The 9,118-nt window shown below is 44.0% G+C and overlaps 1 long non-coding RNA gene across 1 annotated transcript in view; it reads left to right on the top strand.

The window, feature by feature from the left end:
• Positions 1–249: 249 nt before the first annotated feature.
• Positions 250–9,118, top strand: part of LOC307242261 — a 30,182-nt gene continuing 21,313 nt past the window's right edge. The window contains exon 1 of the long non-coding RNA XR_013844587.1: positions 250–309. This is a non-coding gene — a long non-coding RNA (uncharacterized lncRNA). The remainder of the gene's footprint in view (positions 310–9,118) is intronic.

Genomic DNA, 9,118 nt, shown 5'->3' with positions numbered 1-9,118 from the left:
AGTCCAGCTTTGAACCTATGAAACCCACATTTAGCGAGCAGCCTGCAATTCTGACCTGGGCAGTTTAGGTTTACGAGCATCTAGAGGAAAGTACGTTCAGGCCTTTACAGGCAGAACATAGTGTACTTAAGTTGAGCATACACAACCATCACAGTCGCTCATTCAGTAATGGCCCAACTTGGTCTTGTGTATGAAACCCGTGTTGACCCTGAACTGTCACTCTGTTTGTCCCTGCTGAAGGTACGAAAACACACTGCAGACAAACAGGAAACCATATGAGGACGAGACGAGACCCTTTCAACTGAACTGGTGAGAGCCTTGTCAATGCCTTTGTCTGGGTGGAGCAGTACGTTGGTGGAAATTTCCAACTGGACAGATGGGGGTGGGGGTGTTCTGTACACAAAAGCTTGTTCTTTCCCTCTCGCTTAAAAAAAAAAAAAAAAACAACAACAAAAAAAACCTCCCAATTAAAAGCTGCAATTGCCGCTTCCATCAGCTCTCTCTTTTTCCGCCTGCCCCGTTGCTCTATTCATCATTTTCATCTTGCTCTGTTCATCGCATTCATCTCAGCAGTGATCCATGGATCCCACGGCTTCTTTAGCAAATCGACACCATCATTATCCCACTCTGTAGCCCAACAAAAGAGCCCTTTCAGCGCACACCCTATCATCGCTCCTGACGGCACTTTACTCCAGCTAAGGTAGTGGAGGGTATGCATGGCTCGCACACAAACGCTGTCTTTCGTCTCTTATCGCCTCGCAAACTTTTATTTGAACCCCGTCGAGGCCCAAACACGCCTTTAGTTAAATTATACTTTAATTGAAGTTCAAGCGACTGGTGGATTGGAAACATTGGATTTAATGGGCCTGACAATTATGCAACAGAAGGCTGCACTTTGAATGGGCTAAATCCGGTCGGGTGTTTAGATGAGAGCACTATCCCCCACATCATCACGCATAAATATATCACGTCGGCATCACAGCTGATAATTCCTAAGTTCCCTACACTCAAAAGATAATCAATTGGAAGCATGTATTGATTAATAATTTTACATCCAACCCCTCCAGCTCTTTCAATATTAATGTGTTGACCATGTGCAGTTTAATACATATTTCCTTGCTTGACTTTATTTCATTCAACTTCTAATAAGTTAATGACTTATTATACTAAACAGAATTTAGAGCAATACAGAATTGCTTCCTTTCAGGAACCATTAATGCGGCTCATTAGCACATGTGCTTTCATTATTAAAAAGCTCTCTCAGCTTTCCCCTTGGTTTTCACCGTGTGATAGCTATACATTTTTATTCCCCCTAAATATTTTATTTGAATAAAAATTCAACATTCACAATCTTGCAAATGCACAATAATATTATTCATTACTCACAAGGATTAAGAGTTTACAAATGAAACGAATTTCTCGAATTAATTGTGATCTAGTACGTAGTAGTATGTCAGTCAAGGTTGTCCTTTTTTTTATTTCGGAATTTCATATGAAAGTTGAAGTTCTCTGCCTGAAAATGCAGTTCAGGGAAATGAGGCATAAACATTTTGTACTGTTCCACACATGAAGGAATCGTGCTGTTTTTAATATCCAAATTATATGAGGGAAAAAATCTATTAGACTGAGGTGGCTTTGAGATTGTTTTTCTGTTCAACCCATTCATAATAATTCCACAATTTTCCTTCATCAGTCTTTAAAATATCAATCCCACCATTTTCAAGCTGGATCTCACTGCATTTGAATGCATTTCGCAACCGCTGCGACCGTCCCTGACCAGAATCTTATCAAACGCTTCACCGTACCGTTTATGATAGCTGTTAGAACTCACTAGCCCGAAACACTTTGAAGCAGGGTATGGAGGTACCAACATAACACTTAATCACCCAGAACAGGTACATTTCCAGACAAACCACAGAATGGTTTGTCTGGAAATAGCAAATGTAATGACAAATATTTTGAGACACGGACGCCTTGTATGAGTTTTGATGCATTGTCTTTCCTTGTTTTTTGCGGATGCGGTAGATGCGGGTTGGCTCCATGCACATACTATGATGCACACAAACCATGCATACATACCTCTTCAATGTATCCGTCCATTCTTAGGAAACCAGTTACACCAAGTGTCAACACTGATGTAGCTGAAATTTTTTGCCTCAATTGAGCTATGCAGAGGAAGCATTCCATTTTAATTGGCAGGCTTATTTATCTGAGCATTGACTCACTGACTCCAAACTCCGGGAAGTTGGGGAGGAGAGAGTGTGGAAAAAGGCGTAACAGGTGGAGATAGAAGGATGAGGTCCAGACTGGAAATGGACAGAATTTTCATTTTAAATATTGAAACGCTGCTTTTCATATTGTCTTATACCAATGAAAGAGACCGACTTGTTTCAAAAGCTCTTTGCACCTTGACTGCTGATTAATGCTCACCAGACGCCAGCAACCAGCAACCCTCCATGTGAATCGGTGTTAGATGCGTGTAGTCTGCAGCAGAGCTTGAACGGAAATTCAGAACTCTTCAACCTCCCGAAAATGTACATTTTGATTTACAAAATGAAAAAAATATGAATCCAGGGGATAAGCCTCTCCTAACGACCACTTGCACATCAACACAGGCGTTTCAACACACGTGCGGAAATTAAATTCTCAGCCCTCACCCCCTGACATCATACTGACATCATAGTCAAATGATAAGCACTTTGAATTGATTCACAGGTAAATTCCTGCTCCACCTCCTAGGATTACGCTCCTTCCTTAGTTTCGGCTTGTATGTTAACATTTTAAATGGGAGTCTCTACCTCTCACTGCCATAGCGAGGGTAAACAATGTCTTCTGTTTATGACATTGATCACTAACAGGATTATTTCAATGAGAAATCTGGTTGAATGAAGTAGTAATTTTTTTTTCACAATCCATCTTAGTAAAAGATAGTGTTGGATAGATGGATAGGGAGGGTTTTTTTTTTGTTTGTTGTTTTGATAAGCCAACTTTGTTAGTACATAGATTTTTACTGTCTTATTTGTCTGAGCAAGTAAAAACTGATACGAAACACCTGGGGCTAAGTGCCGCTGAATTTCAGCAGGCACTTTCCACTTCATTTTTAAGTTCTTCCAAAATGCTCCATCACTTGTGTAGTCTGAGGGTTCCCGCGGGGGTGGGAAGGAAGTGAAAATTGTCAGCTTGCCCGAAATCCTCTCTGAAAGGAAAAAAATAAAAAATAAATCACCATACAAAAACAGGCAAGTCAAATGGGATTGGATGGATCCTTGACCCGTTATTTGCATAAACTCGCCCATAAACACTTCTTAGTTTAAGTGGCACTGCTCTGCGAAGAACAAGGCGGCAGATGGGAGGTGCTCCGCTGTCACTCTGTCGGATTGGCATTCAGGCACCCACCAAAATGGCAATCTCAGTTCAAAACATATATGGGACCTCAGATGTGAGCGGCCAAAGACAAATGCTTCTCATTTCGGTACCAGGGTATTTTTTTTATAAGACATACCAATGTCAGTTCTGCTTCGAATTGCAAACTTCTACCCATGAAATTTGGAGTTTGTCTTAGTTGAGTCGGTCATTACATTTTTTACTTTTACATTTTTCCTCTCAGTGCAATGTTTAGTCATGTCTCCTCTATTCTCTCTCTCTCTCTCTCTCTCCCCCTTAGTCACTCTTCCCCTTTTTTGTCGTTTGTCTTTGTGTCTGTCTCTTCTTCTCTCTCAGTGAGTTTTGTGAAGCACAATCCTCTTGATTGGAGCAGCACAACAATCAGGCGCGTGTGTGTGTGTGTGTGTGTGTGTGTGTGTGTGTGTGTGTGTGTGTGTGTGTGTGTGTGTGTGTGTGTGTGTGTGTGTGTGTGTGTGTGTGTGTGTGTGGACAGAAAGGCGACTACAAAGGGTGTGAAAAGAGAGGGGCACGTGTGCGAGGTGCACATTGCCATGTGTGTGACAGGAGTGCAGAATAGAGGATTCAGCGTTTCCCTCCGAATGTTTTTCGGGCCTGGTGGTACGCACCGAAAAAGCCCTAAACAGACGAGGTGCCCTCAACAACTGCCCCAATATGCGGGATGGTGTGTTGTGGCAGTCAGCTTGGGTCAGGCGGCACAGCAGACTTTTGTTCCCTCGGTATATTCAAGACTTAGAACAAAGTGATCACAAGGAGAGGGTGACTCAATAAGCCACATTTATCGCATATAAAATAAGCGGTGTAACCAATGACCTTTGAAAACATGAGCACATCATGAACAGTGTGCATGATTCATTGCTGCACTTTATCTTCCTCGGCTTGGAGAACAATTCACCATGGCGTCAGGATATGGAAGTTTTGCCCCAGCATTCCCATTTATTGAAATCTTCTCGCAGGCCCCCCAAGTGCCCTCCTTGCAGCCTGTTCCTGAGGTCTGTTTTCACTTCCCAAAAGTGTAGATTTGTCTTTCTTTAGTCAATTCTGAGATTTAAGGAGAGTCTTTTATAATGGCTCTGATAGCAGTGGCACTCGTAATCACGTCAGGAGTTTCCCAGGCGACGACACAGAGGTTCAGGGCTCAGAGAAAACCTTTTACACGCCCGTCCCGATGTGAACGTAGCCGTGCCAAAAATAAAAATGTTGTTCCTTTACTCTATCGTTATAAGTTGTTAAAGCATAATCAAAAAAACACCATTAAAGTGTTGAGGAAGTAAATAATTCGATTTATTTTGCTCCATTCAAAGAAATAGGTTTAGAACAAAATCTTACATTTTTATTGAAAGATAGATATAACAAGGCTATAACATGACAATGAGGTACAGCTTTTTTTTTTTTGGCTGGTAGCAGAGATGGGCAGGATTACTGTCGTAAACATTAATAATAATTACAACTTGTTCAGTGCACTTGTTCAGAGGCCTCCATAAAAATATTATATTATTGTCTGATAATATCCGATATTTACTTTTCATTTTGCTTTTTTTTTGATAATTGGAAATCAATTACATTTATAGAAAAAAAGTTTAATGTATTTGAATATTATAATAGAAAAAAAAATCCATTTCAGTTCCATGAGACTGTTTCAGTTATTCTAGGGGGCTAACGAGCATGGGTTTTCCATTGTTCCCCTGGGGTTGGACGGCTAGAATGGCTAACGGAGCTAGAGCAGGAAAACAACTTGGCTGCACCACAAACCTGCACTTTGCGATGCAGGCCCCCCGACACGGAGAAGCAGGGACAACGTGTTCCATTCCCCATTAGCAGCGTTAGCTGGCACCCCCAGCCCCACCGTAACAAACCAGAGCAAGTGAGGCGATTGACGAGAAGACAGCTGTGTGTGTGTGTGTGTGTGTGTGTGTGTGTGTGTGTGTGTGTGTGTGTGTGTGTGTGTGTGTGTGTGTGTGTGTGTGTGTGTGTGTGTGTGTGTGTGTGTGTGTGTGTGTGTGTGTGTGTGTGTGTGTGTGTGCGCGCGTGTGTACTCTCACTGTCGGAGAGTGGAGAGCGAGTCGAGCGCAGCTGGTACCGGATATTAAGTGGATACGGTATTTGGCGTCATTTTCGCCATTAAAAAAAAAAAAAAAAGTGTTCTTTTGGCCTGGTGGGGGTTCTAGTTGGGCAGCACAGCCAGGCCTGTACTATTACAGGGGAAACACTGGATGTACTTTTTTTTTTTGTGTGCGCACAGTACAAGTGCCGAGCTGAAACAAGCGTCCAGCACAAGGTTTTTGCTCGCAGAGCTGTCAAGGGTGGTGCAGAGAATCATAACTTCTTTCCTGCTGCTACTGATTATTTTGTAATCGATTACTCTTTTCATCATTTCATCGGCTAAATGCACCACCACCCCGGGTGAGGGCTCTAGCGAAACGCCGGCGGAGGTTTGCACGGGGAACAAAACAAAGTGTTTTTCTTCCATGGCGGGCACTTTGATTCTGCAATGTCTCTACTGCACTCCATCTGAAATGTCAAAGCGCGTTAGAGTAGTTACCGTGCACTTTTAAAAGCACACAGTATCGCAACGCTACGCCTGTGTTCGCGCACCACCGCCTGTTTAAAGGAGGAGGTGCTGCTCACTGGGACGAGTTTGAGCTGCAGACGGAGGTATGGCTCTTCTCTCGCGAAACGCATCAATCCGGGTCAGAGTATTGACATTTCTTTAACAAAGATGATCAAATAGTGTTACGGACGGTGAGCACGGCTCAGCACAACATCTGCCTGTTCAAATCAGCACAAAGCTGATCCAAAAAATTTGAAATTAGAAAAAAATAAATAAAATGGTGCTTGCGTTGGTGAACATTCTGTCTTCGTACTCGCACCCATTTTTGTCTTGAGGTGATTGAAGAGGCGGCTCGTATTTCCGCCCCTGGCAACGACCGGTGCCCGAGAGGGATAGAATGCTCAGCTTTTCCCGCTCTTCTTCTCTCACTTGTCGTATCCCGTCTTTATCTGAAAAATAACGATGAAGAACAATGCAGCATGAAGTATTAAAGTAGCACGCACTAAGTGTTCAAATTTGTCAATAATTCTTATAAACACGTGGAGCGGTGTGCCATCAAATCCAGCCAAAAAGTCCACTTTTACCAAGATCACTCAGAGTTGGCAAGAGAGTGACCGACATTGATCCACCGGTCTGTGCTGAGCAAACCCTCGCTATGAACCATTTCCTCAGAGAAACTATTCCAACACCGAGCCGAAAACCGTGTTTCAGGGGCCTCGTATAATATTGACACACGCTGTCCTGGAGTGTCTGGCAGGCAGTGTTATTTGGTGAGATTCTACAGTAATTAGCTTGCTATAATTTTGCAAAAAGTTCCTGTGGGGGTCCTCACAATGGTGTGTGTGTGTGTGTGTGTGTGTGTGTGTGTGTGTGTGTGTGTGTGTGTGTGTGTGTGTGTGTGTGTGTGTGTGTGTGTGTGTGTGTGTGTGTGTGTGTGTGTGTGTGTGTGTGTGGGGGGGGGGGATTGATCTCGGAATTAATAAGAGTCCTCGTGCCAGGCTGAGGAGACGTCCGTTAAGAGAAGCAGCCCTCCTCCTCCTTAACCCCCTGTTACTAAAAGATGGAGGAACGACAGGGAGGGAGGGCGGGAGAAAGGCAGAGAGAAGGCCATTGGCGCACTTTAGGGAGAAATGTGCCAAAGAAAAGTTTTTAATTGGAGGAGAAGAGGTTTTCTTTCCCCTCCTCCTCGGGGGGCAGATTCCTTTTTTCATGTAAGCAAAGAAGCTGGACCAGAAGCATTTTATACCAAAAGCAGAAAAAACACAGGGGCTGACACACTGGCACACGCAGAGACTCCACATCGATATTCTCAATATTCCAACAGTAAAAACCACATCTATTCCTGTGGTTTCTTTTCACAGTTCGTTGTCGCGACTGGCATGAATTCGTGGTGGAGGGGTGCCCACATTATTTCCCAGGCAGACTGTGGGGGGCCTGTCAGCTGGGCTCATTTATTTGGGATGGAGTATGACATTTTCTCTGCGTGTGTGTGTGTGTGTGTGTGTGTGTGTGTGTGTGTGTGTGTGTGTGTGTGTGTGTGTGTGTGTGTGTGTGTGTGTGTGTGTGTGTGTGTGTGTGTGTGTGTGTGTGTGTGTGTGTGTGTGTGTGTGTGTCTGCACTAGGTAAATTCAAGGCCAGCAGCTTGTGTCTCTGGTGCCTAAAGGGGGGGTGTGTGTGTGTGTGTGCGTGTGCACAATATTCTTAAGTATTAGCACAGCATCAGTCCCTTTGTGTGGTCAAAAGAAACCACCCAGCTTAACGAGTACAATTTGTGTTGTGGATTTTAAAAGGACTCAATTAGAGAGCCACAGGGAATCCATTATGAAATAAATAAATATGCCGTGCACAGTTGCTCTACAGCTCTCCTGAGCTCCCTCAGGGGGTGATGTGTCAAGAGTAAAATAGGACTGCATAACACGAGAGCGCAGCCTTTTGTCTCCCAAGATCCTACGTCGGCCTTTTCAAACGGACACCTGTATTCCGTCTTTTGCCGAAACTGTCGACCGGTTGGATCAACGGTGCCGCGGTGTCTTTTCTTACCCAATTTTTAGACTCCACAAATCATCGTTAAAGCTGCAGCCCATCAGTGTTCAATGCGCCCTGCTTGCGTATCCATGGCAGAAGAGCCACGTTTACTCCCCAGCCCGTCCCCTCTGTTTTTGCCACCAGTCGCCAACAAAGGGCAGATTCTCCATCCACTCTGCACACAGCTGGCTCTGTAGCGCCGCATTTTAGCTGCAGGACAAACGTACTCTGGCAGCCAACAAGCAAATGGGCGCAGGAGAGTGTTTTTCTCATATCAGACGCTTGTATATCTTAGCTGTACGTCTCAATTGTAATGTCTAAAGCGCTGCACTGTGCTGTCAGCTCACCGCGTTTGGCTCCGATCCCAGAGTGGTGCCAAGGCTCTCACTGCCTTGTCTCTCCCAGTCATCTCTTAGCTCTCGGTCATTGATTAAGCCTACTAACTAGATTAATGAGGACCCGGGGAGGATGCTCTCAGGGCTGGCAGAGTGGCTAAGAACGGAGCAGAAAAGAAAGAATGTTAAAGAAGGAAAGAGTTTTTTTTACCTGTGCTGTCAGCATGCTGGGCGTACCACAGAGAGTATTTGTATGCCATTGCATCCGGGACAGAGTTAGTCTGCAAGTGGAGTTCAAGTTCTCAACCTGCAATCCAACTCTAGAAGAGTGTTTTTGTTTTACTTGGTCATTCATGGTTATTCATTATATCACACTGTGAGGAAAAAAAGGGAAAGTACTGGAATTCTGTCGGAAAGCCGGGAATGGTTCCGTCCATATATTCATATCTTTGTCACCTACCCCCATACGCATGCTTGTGTTATAGGATTAAAGGATTACTGGATAATATATAAGACCTATCCAAGCAATGCACACATGTACTAGTATGTCGAATGCCTGCCAGTGTCCTGTGCATGTAAATGAACTTCCCCCTGTGTGTCAGAACATCTGAATCACTCCCCGATCTTCCGTCGCAGACTAAAGATCCATCTCTTCAGCCCACACCTGGCTTGACCCGGTTTATCCTTGGCGCATATCCCTGGACTGTTGAACATACTTTCATTACAGGGGAAAAAAAAAAAAATTCTACTTGTACTGCTTGTTCCTAGAGAATGTTTAGCTGTGACCGCGACATACATTCAGTTT

The sequence above is a fragment of the Zeus faber genome, assembly GCF_960531495.2.
Source record: "Zeus faber genome assembly, chromosome: 16".
NCBI classification, from domain to species: domain Eukaryota; kingdom Metazoa; phylum Chordata; class Actinopteri; order Zeiformes; family Zeidae; genus Zeus; species Zeus faber.
The sequence above is the reverse complement of the archived record's forward strand: the minus strand, read 5'-3'. Positions and strand labels throughout refer to the sequence as shown.